We start from the raw sequence: 19168 nt of genomic DNA on the forward strand, positions 1-19168 counted from the left end.
ACTAGACACATTGTGTGACCTCCCTGTTTTGGTCTCATCCATTTCTTTTTTGTTTTCAATGAGATATGAATTTTTGAAGTGAATGTATGCATTGATGTTGTGATTTGGAGCCTATGATTGTGTCTGTTTTTGTTGATTTTCATTGGCATGGTTCCCTTTGCCCAATTAAGCTCAAATTTGACATGGTAGACCGTGATTGACCCCTGTTTAGGTGTATTTAATTTGAGAATTTTTGGATTTATTTTGATAGGGATTTGAATGCAATACTTCTGTTTGTATGCTTGGTGGTTCATTTGACCTCATATGGATTGTTTTGTGCATGAATTGAATATGATGGATGATATAAACATGAGACCAATGATGTTTGCTTGTGTTTGATGATAATTTGATGTTGGATGGTGGATACCTTGCTGTTTTAAGTTTTTCTTGCTTTTGGACCCTAGGCTTGGCCTAGTGGTCTAGTTGCTAATATTTGCTTGATTTTTCAGGATCAAAAAAGCAATGTACATGGAGAAGGATACAAGTTGATTTTAATTAATGTTGTGGATGTTTGTACACTAACATAGCATTGTTTTGTAGGTGTTGGAGCTTGGGCTTGAGCCTTGAGCTTGCTTTGTGTTGTATTGTTTAAACTGTTTGATTGTTTGCTGTACAGTTTGTCTGCGTGAGTACTGACTGAGTTTGATTGTTTCCAGGTACTTTAGTTGCTCAGTTCCTTGTGAACTATTGCTTTGCTTTGCTTTGCATAAGCAATTTGCATTGAGGTAACTTCTTAAAACTTCATGTAGTCTGGAGACCCGGCTGTTACCGGGCCGGGCAAATTGTCTGAAGTCCTCCTTAAGAGGCAATGCTTGTGTATGTTTATTTTTAAGCCAAGCAGGAAAAGCCCTTCAAGTAAGGCAATTGGTGGAAGGTAGGGACAAGCAACCTGTCCCCCACTATTCAGTTGAGTCTTCTCCTTGCTCCCATTACATGGTTGTAGCATTGAGATCAAAAGCCCAAGATCCTGTGCAGTGCACATTGTGTCTGAGTCATCGAGTATAGAAGGGTTCCCCTATTCTGGACCCATGCTCATTTGTCAGCTCTCCCTGGTTAGGGATAAGAGTTGTGAGGTCTGATCCTCACTTCATCCTATCATCTGCTTCACCTTAGCCTCGTAATGGCAAGGTTAAGAGCAAACACAGCCTGTACAGACGATTGCTTAGGCAGTCAAACCTGATTGATTGAGCCCCTTGTTTGACTATAGTGCGTGTTATGTGGATATCTGATTGACATGCTTGTTTGAGATACCTGTTCTCATTTGATGATATATGATTGTATGCTTGTGTGCTAGCTTCTTTCCTGGTTAGGTTAGTTTGCTTATGCAAGTAGGATAGAAACCTGGACTTAGGGTTAACGATGCATGACAACATTAGGCTCGAGTCTCAGCTCCCTAGTTGTGTATCTTTCCCCGGTTTCTGGTTAGCAATTTAGTCCCTTTCAGGGGAACTACATCGCCCTGATCCTCGTTCCAGACGAGGTATGTAGGCAGGTGGTCGTGCGAGACCACTCCGGGCAACCTTTTTCTTTTTTGCGTGTGTTTAATTGTTATATGACTGTGTGTTTTGGCTCGGATGCCGACGTAAGCCCAGTGATTGGCTGTCGGGCTCCTTGTTTGCCCTTTTGAGTGTGTTTTGGTTCGGATGCCGACGTAATCCCATCAATTGGTTGTCGGGCTCCATGTTTGCCACCCTTGCTTGTTTGTATGTTTTGTGTTGTTTGGCGTGTGTAAGCCGAACTACAGAGGCTCTGATTCTTGTTCCAGACAAGATATGTAGGCATAAGGTGCGACGCCTTATCGAGCCCGTTCCTCTTAACCCCACCTGCGTTCCCTGTGTGTGCGTGTGATGTTTTAGCAACCTTTTCTTTATTCTAGGACGTGGATCCCGTCGAGTACGACGGACGTGAGGGGTGCTAATACCTTCCCCTCGCGTAACCGACTCCCGAACCCATTCTCTTGGTCGCGAGACCATTTCCTTTCCAGGTTTCTCTGAGCGTTTCCTTTCCCTATCTTGGGATAAATAACGTTTAGTGGCGGCTCTGTGTGTTTTTATTTTGAGTCTCGCCGGTTGATTTTTCGCAGGATGCGACAGCTGGCGACTCCACTGGGGAAACTCGTGATGTAGACCTATGCTGGTCCATCATCCCTAAGCGAGTCCTTCCTAGCGTTTTAGGATTGGTTTGGGTTGCTTATTGTGTGTTATTTATTGCATTTATTATTCTAACCATTGTATATATTTGCATTAATGTCTGCATGCATCATTACTGTCATGTTGCCATCTTCCGCTGCAGGTGGTTCTGTTGTTTGGGGTGGGTGTTCTGAGTGGGGCTAAAACCCAGGCCCGAGTACACACCTAGGACTAGTGTGGTCTCACGTTGCCTCTTTCATGTTAAGTCAACATGTGCCTGGCGGCGTGATGTACCACAAGCCGGACGAGGCTCATTTGGTAGTGCTCATCTTTGTGGATATTCCGCTTTGTTTGAGTTACTCCATCTGAGTTGTTGACTCTGGTGGCCGATCATTTCCCGGATCTTTGGTTTAGACGATTTTAAGAGAGCTACAATGGCACACCCGAAAGGGCAAACCCATTGAGTATCTCCGCCCGATTGTCGAGACCATTATCCGCCTTAGGATGACTTGATTAGAACTTGCCTGTGAGGGGAGGGTTGTTCTGTCAGATGTTTGTTCAGATAGCCTTCAGATGGTGACTTTGTGTTCTGTGATTCAGAGACATATTTATAAGTTGGATTTATGATCATTTATTACCGTGACGCCGGAGTGCTGTCCGTGATTTATCAGTGGGGATCCGTTTATTTCAGGATTCCCCGGGCCGAGATATTTATCAGTGGGGATCCGTTTATTTCAGGATTCCCCGGGCCGATTCAGAGGTTATTAGGTATCTGCTCAGAGATTGTCAGATGATGATGATGATGTATCTGTCTTCCGTTTATTTCGGAACCCGTGGGTCAGATTGGTTACATTTCTCCTCAGATGGTAATGATCAGTCCAGAGGCCAGATTCAGTACAGAGGATCAGATGACTTGGAGGATGGCACAATGCATTGCATACATCTGCATCATTCTCATTTTGCATTCATCTGCACCAAACCCACGTCTAGTCATATGGGGAGTACTATGGATTGAGATTCTGGTTGAGAGACATCATGAATTTCAGAATGTGGATGTTAAGATGTTATCTGTCTCGATGAAACCAGAATCGAAGGACGGAATCTTCCTCATATGGATAGACGTTGCATTCATGCATATTAACCTGTTTGCTGTTTTGCAGGAATCATTGCTCGTGCTCGCAGAACTGTACCTTTGCACTCGACCCGTCCTCACAGATACTTCACGCGGCACAAATCCAAACTGATGGATCCGTCCAACGCTGACATCCTCGAACTGAAAGAGAAGACGGGAGAGCTGATCAATGTCATGCAAGAGTTTGCCTTGGGGCAGAAAGTAATTGCCGAAAAGGTGAGGAGGATTGAAGACTGGCTGAAGAGGGGGAACATGCAAGGAAACGCTTCGTTGTCTGGACCGAAGAAATCCTTTGGTAATGACCAGTGCAAGGATGAGGGTGGATCGAGTGCTGTGTACGCCCAGAGAGGACACGGTAGGGGTCGTTACTACCAGCACACCGCTGCGGTAACTATTCCTGCTGACAATCAGCCTGCACAACAGCAACAGCAGCGTCAGCCATTTCAGCGGAGGTCTCCGAGGGTAGGATATCCAGTCAGGAGGAGGATGAGTGATCGGCATTTTGACAGGCCGCCTGTGACATATTCTTTCCTATTGAAAAAGCTGAAAGATATGGGGCTGGTACAGTTGAGGACTTTGGCACCTATTGGACATGATCAAAGGCCAGCCAATTTTGATGAAAATGTCAAATGTGAATTCCATTCGGGTGCTCCCGGGCACAGTGTAGAGGACTGCAAAGCTTTTAAGCATACTGTCCAAGACCTGGTGGATTCCAAGGCCATTAATTTTGCACAATTTCCCAATATTAATGCTAATCACATGCCCGCGCATGGTGAGGTGGAGATGAATGCAATTTATGGGGATAGGAAGACGATTGGGTTGGTGAATGGAGATCGATTAAAAATGCCGAGGCCTGTGGTCCCAAAACCCCGACGAAAAATGGAGCTTTCCCTCGTGTTGATGATTGTTGTGCATCCATCGCTACAAAGGGGTGTGTAGTAATTGGGGAATTTGTCCAGAGAAAGATGAAAGTAGAAATGGACGATGCAAGGTGTAAAGCACTCAGTCTGGTAGTTGAAACCGTCAAGGTGGAAAATGCCATTGGTGTTGAGAAAGAGAAAAAGCCGTCCATTTCTTCTTACAAGCAGGCATTGGAAGTGGTGAGAAATGGAGGGATCCCAGGCTGGGGACAGATCATAGGCATTGTGGTAAAGGCGGATATGTTTGGGATTGGTTATCATCCAGGTCAAGACTCGTCTGAGCAGAACAGAGGACGTCGTCCGTCGTTCACCTTTGTCAGTGCCGGAATGCTAGATTCAGATCACGCCTGTACAGTGGGTAAAGAAACTGACAGTGACTGCAAGTTTGATGGTTGGATAACACCGTGCGTACCAGGAAGCCGGAAGGCTTAAAAAGATCAACACTGTTACTCGTCTGGAAGAGTATTATTTCTTGTTTTCAGTCTTTATCTGCATGAAAGCCATACGTGTTGCCCGACACGTAATGGTTCATTGTAAGGGCCACCTCATGTTTAAATTTCGCAACATTTCTGCATCATTAATAAATGGATGTTTTTCAGTCAAAAAGCGGTATTCCCTGTTTTTCATTTATTTTTGCAGTTTTAAAAAACAAATAAAAATGGCAATGTTTATTTTCATTTTTTCCTTTTAGTTTTGTCTCGTCCCAAAGTCAAAAATAATTCTCCGGATCTCGTTGATAACAATTTGGTTACCCCTCATATGACTTCGACAAACCGAGCAATCATGCCGAAGAAGAAGGCGAAGAAGATTGTGACCTGCTGGAATTAGCCAGGTTGTCAAGACAAGAGGAGAAGGTGATTCAGCCGCACGAGGAGCGGGTTGAGGTTGTTATTCCGAGCACCGCCGAGGTCAGGAAGTGAAAATTGGAGCCGCTTCAGAGGCGAATCGAGACCAGAATGGTAGCCTTGTTGAAAGAGTATGTAGATGCCTTCGCCTGGTCATGTCAGGATATGCCAGGATCGGATACCGATGACATTGCGCACAAGCTGCCATGGAAAGGAGACCGTCCTCTAAAGAAGCAGAACGCCAGTGCCTGTATCAGAGAGCCATGGTGACTTTGTTTCATGATATGATTCGTCATGAAATCGAATGTTATGTTATGACATGATAGCAAAGTCCCAAACAGGAGTGGGGCATCGGGTGGAGATAATTCAAACTGAGGTTGAATTCAGATAAGTGCACTATCAGAGTGCGATCCGGTAGGATGTTGGGGTTCATTGTAAAAGGAATCGAGGTTCATCCTGTTAAAAAAAAAAAAAAAAAAAAGAGTGCCTGAACCGAGAACATAAAGAAAAGAGGTTCGTGGTTTCTTCGAAAGATTGAACTAGCTGTCATGGTTCACATCTCATCTAACGGCCACGTGCGAACCTATATTCAAGATGTTGGGAAAAAAATCAAACGGTCAGGTGAAATAATGATTGCCAAGGGGCATTGAAAGAATAAAAGAATAAAGGGCAGGAACCTCTGATTCTGATACCTCCTGTGGAAGGAGCAATTGTCAATCTGTACTTGACGGCCTTCGAGGGGTCTACGAGGTGAAGTGGGTCAGCATGACGAGTCTTGTCGAAAAGAGCATGCAATTTACCTTAGCAAAAAGTTTACCGACTGTGAAACAATACATTCACTGTTCGAGAAAACTTGCTGTACTTTGGCATAGGCTGCTCGCCGACTAAGACAGTATATGCTGGTTCATACCACTTTGTGGATTTCCGAGATGGATCTGATCAAGTATGGGTTTGAGACGCCAACATTGACCGGACGGGTTGCGAGAGTACAAAAGAATGTTGACTGATTTGTGATACTCTCAGAAAGCAATCAAGGGGTGTATTGCCTGATTACCTCGCCCAGCAACCCATTGAGGGTTATCAACCGAGGAAGTTTGAGTTCCCTGATGAGGATATCTCGAGGTGCTCCAATCGAAAGATTGAGAGTGACCGATCCCGGAGGAGGGGCCTGACCCTGAATCCGAACGGATTCTGATGTCTGATGGGGAGGTTAAGGAGAATCAGATTTTGTTGACCGGATAACGTTTGAATGCAACGACGGTGTGATTGAGTAGGAAACTAGTATCCTGAGTATTGAACCTCGGTGCGCCTACTGGGGCAAAGCTTTTCTCATTGGTATATGGAGTGGGAGCCGTATTACCGGTTGAGGTTCAGATTCCCTCTTTGAGAGTCTTGATGGACGTGAAATTGCAAGAGGCGGAATGGGTAAGGACCCGGTACGAAGAGTTGAGCCTGATTGAGGAAAAGAGGCTAACAGCCGTCTATCAGGGGCAGTTATATTAGCAGGGAATGAAGCGTGCTCTTGACAAGAAAGTACGACCTCGGGTATATCACGTGGGTGATATGGTGCTGAAAAGGATCCTTCCTCCTCAAAATGATCGAAGGGGCAAATGGACACCGAACTATGAAGGTCCATTCGTGGTCAAGAAGGTTTTCTCTGGTGGAGCCTTATTGTTAACGACCATGGATGGTGAAGATTTTCCATCCCCTGTGAATGCGGACGCAGTTAAAAAATACTTCGTGTAAAGAGACCCGCTGGACGAAAAGAATAAAATAGTCCAGGCAAAAATAGGCATCCCGGCGAACCAAAAACAGAAGAAAGGTTCGGGCAAAAATTAGGGATAAAATGAAAAATGTACACCCGGCAAGTCGAAAACCTGAGAAGGCGACTTGGGCAAAAAAGGGTATCCCGGTGGACTGAAAACCCGAAAGGGCGGTCCAGGCAAAAGAGGGATTGAAACGAACAACTGCGTCCAGTATGATCGTTTGCGCTTTGGTTAAAGCATCATGGATAATACCCGGTAGGGATCAGTCAGAAACGTCTTGTTCAGAAGGCAGAAGGCATGGAGAGTCTGAGGACATATGGGGTGTAACCGAGTTGGAACTCGATGAGATCACGGGTTTCACATTGCCATTAGGATAGATTTTTCCTTTTGTGCGCAATTACCTCTTTTCAGGAATTGCTTCCTTTTGTATTGCTCATTTGAGCCACACTTTTTCAATCAATAAAATGCATATTCAGTCAAATAATTTTGTTTTTTGTTTTTCATTACCGCTTTGATTGCAAAAACATCCAGATATTTTTGATAAAGAATCTTGCATTTTTAAAACATACAGGTTTCCTTCCAATGCATGCTTATAAGATTGAAACTGGAAATCTTATTTGGAAGGTTGAGTGACCCAAGTGTTGAAATCTTGACACGCCTGGGGCACAGTTTTATCTAACGATCTGTTTTGCAGGTACTGTTAGGTATTTTCACTCACTTGCAGATTGTGATGTGGAAGCTGTTGATGAAACAAATCCCCAGAGAATTCGCTCAGGAACGAATGAATGAAAGGATGACGAAGACGTTGAGGCGTACGACGATCCTTGATGGTAATCAAGAAGACTCTTCAAAGTCGGAAGACTTGAAAGTGTGTAATTCCCCGCAGAGTCCAATCAGGGATGAGTGAATGGGTAGAGAAGTGGCGAAGAGGCGTTGAGGCGTACGACGACCTTTGGAATTAATCAAGAAGACCCTTCAAAGTCGGAAGATTGAAAATTCTGTATAACTCCCAGGAGTACGTTTCTCGTCGAGCGCGAGGCGATTTGGAATGCAAGATGATGGAGCAGAAAAGGTCCAGACGAGTCTGGGAATTCTCAAAAGTGGAAAACTGATACGAGATTGGAAGGTGGATACCGTGGTTCGACGAGTCGACGGGTGTTCTGTACCAACTTTTCTCATTTCCTCAGCTAGGTCCCCGAGCAGAACCAGAGGACCAACTCCCCAGCAGATCCAAGGTCTGTGACTTCTCCAGCCGAGTCGAGATGGTTATCCCGGCAAGTTTAAAACGATGTTTCCTCAGCAGCCAGGCCCGAAGGTTGCTACTCCCCGAGTGGAGCGGGTTTTTTCAATGACATATCTCTCCAACAGTGTTCATTCTACCAGTGGATTGAACGAGTTTCCGTAGCAGACGAATATCTGCATCCCCAGCCGAGGGTATCCTACATGTGGATTGATTGGGTCCTCCCCAGCGGAGTAGTTGTCGTTCCCCTAGCAGGGTCAGGATGGTTGCCCGGCAGGTGATAGAGTGATGCATCCCCAGTCGAGTCTGGAGATTGCTATTTCCCCAGCGGAGTATCTGTAAGCATTTCCCCAGTGAAGTCAGCAGGTATCTGTGAGGGTTCCCGAAGCAGAGGAGGATGTATATCCCCAGCAAGTCAAAGACTGTGGTATTCCCACAGAGTGCAGTGAAGGATCTGTATCCCCAGCATGTCCTCGAGAGGGTGGTGTGCAAAGGAGGTATTCTCCAGCATGTCCTCGAGAGGGTTGGGTGCAAAGGATCTGTATCCCCAGCAAGGGATGTCTATTTCCTAGCAGCAGTGCTATCCCCGGCAGGGTGGAAATCGGAGCAGTGGCGAGTTCCTCAGCAGAGAGTCTCGTTTTCCCCAGAAAATTCCCTTGAGGGGGATATTTTTATGCATTCATCATGTAGAATAAGCATTGCATATTGCATAGAAAAATAAATAATCGCGTAGCATTTCCATAATTATGGAGCATTACGCAGAAGAAATCAAGCATGCATCATTGCAAACGTCAGCTAGTCTCAAGCCGTGGTTACTGTTTGAGAGGTATTTTGCCCGAAAATGAAAGTGTTACTCCGAGTAGTATAGCCTCATGATTGGATCACAGGTATTGTCCCAGTGGTACGACACTGGAGAAGACTCCTTCCGTCGGACGGAGATGGAAAAGGGATGTATTCAACGCAACCCAAACTGTGGTTACCGCTTGAAGATTTGGGGTTCACCAAAGGTGAAGATGTTACTCTGAGGAGATTAGCATCACAACGTCAGATCAGCAATGTTCCCCAGTAGTGCGATATTGGAGGAAATGTTCCCGTCGGACAGAGATGGGGATATAGTCAGAAGACGTTACGCGATCAGCGCGATTCAAGCCGTGATTACCGCTTGAGGTTTGGTTTTGTCTGACAGCGAAGACGATGCTCCGAGGAGTTCAGCATTGTGAGTTTGGAACCACCGTTTCTTCCCAGACATCAGTAGGTGTTTGGTCGATCATTGTTTGATGTCTGTCCGCATCATTGTTTGATGTCTGTGCGCATCATTGTTTGATGTCTGTCCGCATCATTGTTTGATGTCTGTCCGCATCATTGTTTGATGTCTGTCCGCATCATTGTTTGATGTCTGTCCGCATCATTGTTTGATGTCTGTCCGCATCATTGTTTGATGTCTGTCCGCATCATTGTTTGATGTCTGTCTGCATCATTGTTTGATGTCTGTCCGCATCATTGTTTGATGTCTGTCCGCATCATTGTTTGATGTCTGTCCGCATCATTGTTTGATGTCTGTCCGCATCATTGTTTGATGTCTGTCCGCATCATTGTTTGATGTCATGTCAACATCATTGTTCGGTGCCTGTAAACATCGAGTTTCCTCCCGGTCATTGGTTAATGTCTGGTCGAGCTGTTTTTGGTGTCAGTAAACATCATCGTCCGATGTTCAGTAAACGTCGAGTTTCTTCCCAGTCATCAGTCAGTGTCTGGTTGAAGGTGTACCCTCTGGTATGTCGCCCTCAGAGTGGTGTTTGGTGTTATTTCCGACGTTGCCAGCGGAATTATCACGAGAGATTGGAGAACGGGGTTCAAATGGAGAAAAGGAAATGTGGAGACATTTTCTGGAGATGGGGTTCAAATGGAGAAAGGGAGATGTTGCGGCATTTTCTGGAGAACGGGGTTCATATTGGCGATCGCGGGTTATCGTCAGGCGACTGGGGTCCAAATCGGAGAATGGGGTCCATTTATTTTGGCAAACAGGAGAATGGGGTTCAAATGCAGAGATCCGAGGGTCGTTTGCGCAGAGAAAATTTCGGGGTTCAAGAAAATGAAAAAAGAGCAAAGAAAGAAGATGTTGGGGTTCAAATGCAGAGGTCTGAGGATCGTTTGCACAAGCAGAAATTTCGGGGTCCAAGAAAAGCAAAGAAGAGAGAATAATAATCCCGAGCGGATGTGTGGTGTTCAGGCCATGGTTCTCCCTGTGTTACCATTTATTTTGGTATCCAGGTCGACGTTGTTCAGAGTTTGTTTCTTCGCCGATGCTGACAGGCGTTGTTAATTATTATCCCATCAGAGTACAAATTGTTCGTCTGTTCTTGGTATTCAATCACTCTTCATCCTGATCATCCGAAAGCCGAGGCTATTTCGTATCGACAGGTTCACAGTGGATTGAATAGGGGCAGCTGTAACACCTCAAAATTTGCCCTCCTCTCTTGGGACTAGCATTAACATATTGCATATCATTTTAGGTCATTAGGCATTGCATATTGCATATCATGTGGTTACATTGTGCAAGCTATCCTCTCAAGTCTTGATCAGAAGATGAGGAAGTCAAAGGCAAGCCTAGGGGTTTATTGATTGATCATTGGCCATCTGAGGATTGGGCTGTGAAGTAGGGTTTCATGATTCTCAATGGATGTTGGTCTTCATCTTGATTAAAAAGATACATCATCATCATCATGGTTGGTCATCATCAAGTGTTGGAGCATATTCCTTGAGATTAGGGTTTTGACCACTGGTCAACCTTAATCATCTGCATTGGGCCAATCAGGGCATAATCAGGAGATGGGGGCTATGATGTATATGAGGATCATAATGTGATTATATTGAGCTCATGGATGCTAGGGTTTCATGGTTGAGCCATTTCATCAGGAGTTTGGGGCTCAATTTGATCAGTGCGTAGCCAAATTCATCTATCTGTCAGAAAAGTCAATTGTGGTCAACGGTGCCTGGATTGATGGATTTGGAGGAGGGAAAGGGCAAGAGATACTCCATTCATGTTCAAACAAGTCTCATTTGACATTTCAGATACTCACATTGAAGGATTTGAGGTCATAGCAAAGGTTTCCAAAAGGAAAAATGACCTATGGTTTCAAGTTTCCAAAAGGATGGCAAGTTTTTGGAACGACTTCAACCCAATTTTCCCCCATCAAAAAAGCTTCAAATGGAATTTTGTTGAACATGAAAGTTGTAGATCTTTCTCTCCCCTTTTCAAAAAGTCCAAGATCGTGAGAATCGGATGAACGGTTGAGGCGATATGGTCAAATTACCACCGGGCGTGCATGGCAAAATTTTCCATGTATCGATGCACACGAATTTCGTATCGATGCGTGCAAGGCAAAAAAGGGCCATGTATCGATGCACACGAGTTATGTGTCGATGCACACTGTTAAAAAGTGCCTTGTATCGATGCAAACAAGTTATGTATCGATGCATACTGTTAAAAAGTGCCTTGTATTGATACAAACAAGTTATGTATCGATGCACACTGTTAAAAAGTGCCATGTATCGATGCAAACAAGTTATGTATCGATGCATACTGTTAAAAAGTGTTATGTATCAATACATAACTCTATTTTGAGCTCTCATACAGCACTGTTCATGTCCATATTACTTCATGCACCATCTTCATGCACAAGAGTGAAAATCTCATTTGAGCCAACACACTCCAAATATCAATTGAGAATGTATGAGCTGTCAATGAGCTGTCACAGGGCTTGAGTGAAAAGGCCATTTTGCCCTTGCTTAAGTTAAACCATATTATGCTAATTACATTTGGTTTTGTTAATTAAGGTGATTAAGTGTGGATTAAGTTGAAGTATATATTCATAATCATCATCTAATCATAACAGATTTTTATATTCACCAAAACCAGATCTGAAACCTTTCCAATTCTCTCAAAACCCTCAAGAACACCAAAACTTCAAATCCAAAATTCATCATCAATTCTTGATCAATCTTGAGAATTCTTCTTGCATTGAACTCCTCTCATCATCTTCTCAAACTGTTTGTGGAGTTTGGATTGGAAAAAGTTCCAAACACGACTGTCCAAAATGCATTCATCCATGGCAAATTGCGATTTGATGCACTAGAAGCCACCTGGACCTGAGGCAATCACTCTATTCACCTTCCTCATCATCCTTCTGCTACTGTTTCAAGGAATTGAGCTTCAACACGTCAAGAACAACTCTGCCATTCCAGGTTTGGCATTTTTTCGAATCTCAAGATATGCTAAATGTTTATGTGCGTTTGGAAGTTCATTTCATGTAGATTATGGTGATACTTTCAGTTTTAGGAATGGATTAGTGTAGAGGAAGAAATCTGGATTTGAATTTTCGAACCAAAACCCTAACATGATCGATTCAGGAGATTTAGGAACGGTTAGGTTAAATCATGAGCGTATTTGGATTGTACACGCTGAGACGGTTCTAACCATATGCCGTATGTTCATTTTGGTTGAGATTTCATGTTCTTCGTGTTTTGCGTTTTCTGGAAATTCTGAATGAAAGTGATGATGAAATGCTTGTTTGATCTGGATTCGCATTTGAATTTTTGAATAAGGCGTTTACCGCCCCCGCCTGTAGCTACTTACAGATCTGCCATTGGAACTTTTAATCATTTTAATTTAATTCATAAAAATTCTAAAAAATTCATTAACACCTTAAATAATTCATAAAAAATAGGAGAAAATTCAGAAAATTGTGAGGAATTTTTCCTTGACTTTGTTGACTTGTGTAGAATTTTTTTGACCTATTGGTCAAAGTTGTGCTTGGCAAATATTTTATTTGGCATAGGCTTTTCTAATGTATGTCACATTTTGATACATTTTGGCAATTTGATCATGAAATACTCATATCATAAAATAAATGGCTGAAAATTTTTGTGGTGGTTCTTGACTCATTGAGGATTATTTATATGTAAATTTCATGAATTTTTAATACCTGGTTAGAGAGCAGCAAATTCTGGAACTTAGGTGTGACAATTTGTGTCACACCTCTTGATGTCAACTTGTTGAATTTAATTGGATAACCTATGCATGTTGGAATTGGCTGAAATTTTGCTTGATGACTTGTTGATATGTTAGGATGTTGTATGAATTTTTGTAGAATTTTTCACTGCCTTTTCTAATTGATCATGATTTTTCATTTCTGGTTGTTGAAATTGCAAGCTCATGTGATACATGTTGGTAGATTGATTGGGAAATCCTCATATTGTATTGTATGGCCATGAAATTTGATATGCATGAACTAGACACATTGTGTGACCTCCCTGTTTTGGTCTCATCCATTTCTTTTTTGTTTTCAATGAGATATGAATTTTTGAAGTGAATGTATGCATTGATGTTGTGATTTGGAGCCTATGATTGTGTCTGTTTTTGTTGATTTTCATTGGCATGGTTCCCTTTGCCCAATTAAGCTCAAATTTGACATGGTAGACCGTGATTGACCCCTGTTTAGGTGTATTTAATTTGAGAATTTTTGGATTTATTTTGATAGGGATTTGAATGCAATACTTCTGTTTGTATGCTTGGTGGTTCATTTGACCTCATATGGATTGTTTTGTGCATGAATTGAATATGATGGATGATATAAACATGAGACCAATGATGTTTGCTTGTGTTTGATGATAATTTGATGTTGGATGGTGGATACCTTGCTGTTTTAAGTTTTTCTTGCTTTTGGACCCTAGGCTTGGCCTAGTGGTCTAGTTGCTAATATTTGCTTGATTTTTCAGGATCAAAAAAGCAATGTACATGGAGAAGGATACAAGTTGATTTTAATTAATGTTGTGGATGTTTGTACACTAACATAGCATTGTTTTGTAGGTGTTGGAGCTTGGGCTTGAGCCTTGAGCTTGCTTTGTGTTGTATTGTTTAAACTGTTTGATTGTTTGCTGTACAGTTTGTCTGCGTGAGTACTGACTGAGTTTGATTGTTTCCAGGTACTTTAGTTGCTCAGTTCCTTGTGAACTATTGCTTTGCTTTGCTTTGCATAAGCAATTTGCATTGAGGTAACTTCTTAAAACTTCATGTAGTCTGGAGACCCGGCTGTTACCGGGCCGGGCAAATTGTCTGAAGTCCTCCTTAAGAGGCAATGCTTGTGTATGTTTATTTTTAAGCCAAGCAGGAAAAGCCCTTCAAGTAAGGCAATTGGTGGAAGGTAGGGACAAGCAACCTGTCCCCCACTATTCAGTTGAGTCTTCTCCTTGCTCCCATTACATGGTTGTAGCATTGAGATCAAAAGCCCAAGATCCTGTGCAGTGCACATTGTGTCTGAGTCATCGAGTATAGAAGGGTTCCCCTATTCTGGACCCATGCTCATTTGTCAGCTCTCCCTGGTTAGGGATAAGAGCTGTGAGGTCTGATCCTCACTTCATCCTATCATCTGCTTCACCTTAGCCTCGTAATGGCAAGGTTAAGAGCAAACACAGCCTGTACAGACGATTGCTTAGGCAGTCAAACCTGATTGATTGAGCCCCTTGTTTGGCTATAGTGCGTGTTATGTGGATATCTGATTGACATGCTTGTTTGAGATACCTGTTCTCATTTGATGATATATGATTGTATGCTTGTGTGCTAGCTTCTTTCCTGGTTAGGTTAGTTTGCTTATGCAAGTAGGATAGAAACCTGGACTTAGGGTTAACGATGCATGACAACATTAGGCTCGAGTCTCAGCTCCCTAGTTGTGTATCTTTCCCCGGTTTCTGGTTAGCAATTTAGTCCCTTTCAGGGGAACTACATCGCCCTGATCCTCGTTCCAGACGAGGTATGTAGGCAGGTGGTCGTGCGAGACCACTCCGGGCAACCTTTTTCTTTTTTGCGTGTGTTTAATTGTTATATGACTGTGTGTTTTGGCTCGGATGCCGACGTAAGCCCAGTGATTGGCTGTCGGGCTCCTCGTTTGCCCTTTTGAGTGTGTTTTGGTTCGGATGCCGACGTAATCCCATCAATTGGTTGTCGGGCTCCATGTTTGCCACCCTTGCTTGTTTGTATGTTTTGTGTTGTTTGGCGTGTGTAAGCCGAACTACAGAGGCTCTGATTCTTGTTCCAGACAAGATATGTAGGCATAAGGTGCGACGCCTTATCGAGCCCGTTCCTCTTAACCCCACCTGCGTTCCCTGTGTGTGCGTGTGATGTTTTAGCAACCTTTTCTTTATTCTAGGACGTGGATCCCGTCGAGTACGACGGACGTGAGGGGTGCTAATACCTTCCCCTCGCGTAACCGACTCCCGAACCCATTCTCTTGGTCGCGAGACCATTTCCTTTCCAGGTTTCTCTGAGCGTTTCCTTTCCCTATCTTGGGATAAATAACGTTTAGTGGCGGCTCTGTGTGTTTTTATTTTGAGTCTCGCCGGTTGATTTTTCGCAGGATGCGACACTTACGTTATCCACGGGAGAAAACTCAACCTTATACAAACAACAAGTCCACCATGTGAGAACAGCTTCAACTTGCTAGTGAGGGGTTAACCCTATAATAAGCAAGGAAGACTTACAATTCAATCAACTAAGGACAAATAGGTGAGATTGACATCAACCAACTAGGATAAATCAAACCTATAGCTCGTGTATGAAAATTTAGCAAGAATGGACAAAGCCAAAACAATTGAATGGGTAAAGTTAATTGATTATGATTATGAAAGTAGAGTCAAAGTATGATTAAGATTGATTGGAAAGAAGTATTATGAAATGGGGTTTGGAAAAAAGTCAAGGACTTGGTGTCCAGGTTTTTAGTTTGAAAACATGAAGACGTTTGCATAATATCTATGTCAAATTTTGAAAGCAATGTGTGAAAAGGTTTAGGACATAATGAGGATGAATGGATGAAGATGGATTGTAAAACTTCTTAGAAGGTTCACCTCATGAAATCATATAGGAGATGATTCAAGTGTGTCCTTTGGAATAAGCAATGAATAATAACAAACAAACAAAGAAGAAAGTCAACAAAAGCGGATACCGGATGCCAATTACTGGGCTTATACCAATCTCCTAAAACAGAACTGGATATCAGAGGCCACTATATGGACTTACACTAATCTCCTCAAACAAAGAGATGAAAGTGGATACCGGATGCCAATCACTGGGCTTATACCAATCTCCAACAACAAAAACAACATTTGGATGTCAGATGCCAATTTATCTGGGCTTATACTAACCTCCAACATATGATCATAGGAAAACAAATGCCAAATTACACGGACTTACAATTGTATCCTCACATACAAACAAACAAAGCAACATATGATCATAGGAAAACAAATGCCAACTTACAGGGACTTATAATTGCATCCTCACATACAATCAAACAAATGCATCAAGCAAAGACAAAATGAGTGGCCAATGTGATGGTCTTATACTCACTTCCATATCATAGGAGCAATGGCCAATGAATGGTCTTACAATTGTCCTCAATGGGCAAACAACAATGATAATGTCACAAAGACAAATGAGATGATCATGCATTAATGAGCAATTAATGATGATAAATGCATAAAGCATACAAGCAAACATGTGCATATGAAACAACAATCAATCAATGAAAGCATTCAGCACACACTATAACCACACAATGAGGCTCATACAAAAGGGTTAGGCATTGAAGCCAACTGGAATAGGGTTAAAGGTGCTCTTAACCTTGCCATTGAGGGGCTAAGGTGAAGCAGATGAAAGGATATGAGGGGTGTGCCTCATTGCTCTTATCCCTGGTTAGGGAGAGCATTTGAATATCAGAAGGTGTGGGAGTTCAGAAAGTAGGAACTCTCTCCACAGATTAGACTCTATAGATCTTGGGTTTGGATCTCAACGCTACAACCATGTAATGGGAGCAAGGAGAAGACTCACAGAATAGTAGGAGATAGGTTGCTTATCTCTTTGATCTACCAATTGCCTTATTTGAAGGACTTTTCCTGCTTGGGACAAATGTAAACACACATAAGCATTACCTCTTAAGGAGGACTTCAGACAGTTGCCTGGCCAAGTAACAGGCCAGGTCTTCCAGACTACATGAAGAAAAGGGATTATACCTCAATGCAAATTGATATAAAGCAAAGCAAAGCAAGTTCTTAAAGAACTAAGCAACTAAAGGTACCTGAAATAGTCAAACAGAATCAGTACACAACTCAAAGTTTAAATCAAAAGGAGATAGAAATCAACAGTTAACATAATCAGATAAATGTGCAAAGCACAAGACTCAAGGCTTGTGAGCCAAGCAACCTACAAAACAAATAGGTTAGTCATGATAAACAAATCAAGCTCAATCAATTGGTATTGTTCTCTTTGAAGCATTTGTTGCTTAACCTGAAAACATGAACTCAAACATGAGCAACAGGACCACTAGGACAAGCCTAGGGTCAAAAAGGGATGAGAAAGTCAAAACAGCAAATGAAATTCAACCAAAATCAAGTTTAAACAATCAAGAAGCAAACTAAATTGGTCCCATGTTCATATCATTCATCATCATGATTTCATAAACAAATTAGGTCAAGGCATGGCATATGGAAGCTCATAGAAGTCAACAGCAAGACTTAGCTCAAAACCAATCATAAACAATTCAATAAATCATCAAATAATTCATGATCAATCATAATCCATAACATGATATGCATATAAAATTTCAGCTCAATTAGATCAAGGGAAGTTGGTCAATGAAAATCAGAAAGGTAAGGCAAGTTTAAGCATGCTCAAAGAAGTCAACCAAACATGTATCAACTTCAAAAAATCATAAATCAGTGATAACATATGAGAAATGAATGGGATCAACACCATGACAAAGCTTAAGATGTCTACTAATCACATGTCAAATTTCATGTTCATCCAATAAAGTATAAGAATTTCACAAATGAAATGGGAACATGTGTCACAAACAGTCAACATATGACCAAGCAGAGGAGAAAAATCTCAAACAATTAGGAAATGCCACAAATAATTCCACAAAAATTCACATGTAAACTAGACATCCATAAGATCAATCATGCAAAAATTCACATCAATTGGAGTTCAAGAAGCATGGTATTGAAAATCATCAAGTTAAACATTAATGGTGTGACACAAATTGTCACACCCTAATTCAAAAATTCATAACTCACAAACCAGAGATGATAAATTCATAAACTCTAAACCAAAATCACCATCAATGTGTCTAGTTTAGGCACAAAAAATTTGGAAGCCATTGGACAAAGCATCATCATTTCACAAATGTTTTGGCAAAAGGTACAAAATATGAGCACATGTCACAAACCCTAACACAATTTAAAAACCACTCATGCAAAAATTCTGGAAAATACATGATAAAAAACTAGAGATTGTGATGAACATGATGCAAAAATTCTCATGAAATTTGGATTAACAATGGTTGACTTATGATTTTTGCAAGATTGAGCATCAAAATGGAATAATTATTGAAGAAATAAAATGATTTAAGTAATTAATTAACTGCAGTGGCAATAATGTAAATATGGCATTCATTTAGTGGAACGCTGCGTTCCAGAAAGAAGCGTGGCAGCCAGCAATACGCTCATGGCAATCAAACAGTAAAAAAAACATGCAAAATGAAGTTCCAAAAGCCAGTACGCGTTCCTGGGTTAACATTTAGGGTTTTGAAGCTACAGTAGATATCATCATCTTCTTCATCACTCGTGAAAATTTTTCTTGCCCAGAAAATGAAATCAAACATGGCATTCGAACTAGCACACAATGCTCATCAACATTACAACAACCAATTTCATGAAATCGAGCTAAAATGGAAGCATCATACAAAAACATTCTTGAACATCAATCTTTAAGCCAACATAACTTTCACAATACTTAGCCATTTTCAGTGATTCGAAGCTTAAAATGCTCCTGGCAAGGAGATCTAGCTAAAGCATATCATGGTTTTGCAAATAGTGAAACTCGAAAACTTACCAAATCTGCAAAACAGTGATGCTTTTGTGGTTCTTTGGCCTCAAACAGCTAGAACAGATGCACACCAATGCTTTAAATGATGAATGAGTGAAGAAGTTTAGCTCAGTTGCCTTCCTTTTTGCTCAAATCAAAACTGGCCATGGATGAAATTTGAT

This window comes from Lathyrus oleraceus, chromosome 2 (genome assembly GCF_024323335.1).
Source record: "Lathyrus oleraceus cultivar Zhongwan6 chromosome 2, CAAS_Psat_ZW6_1.0, whole genome shotgun sequence".
NCBI lineage: Eukaryota > Viridiplantae > Streptophyta > Magnoliopsida > Fabales > Fabaceae > Lathyrus > Lathyrus oleraceus.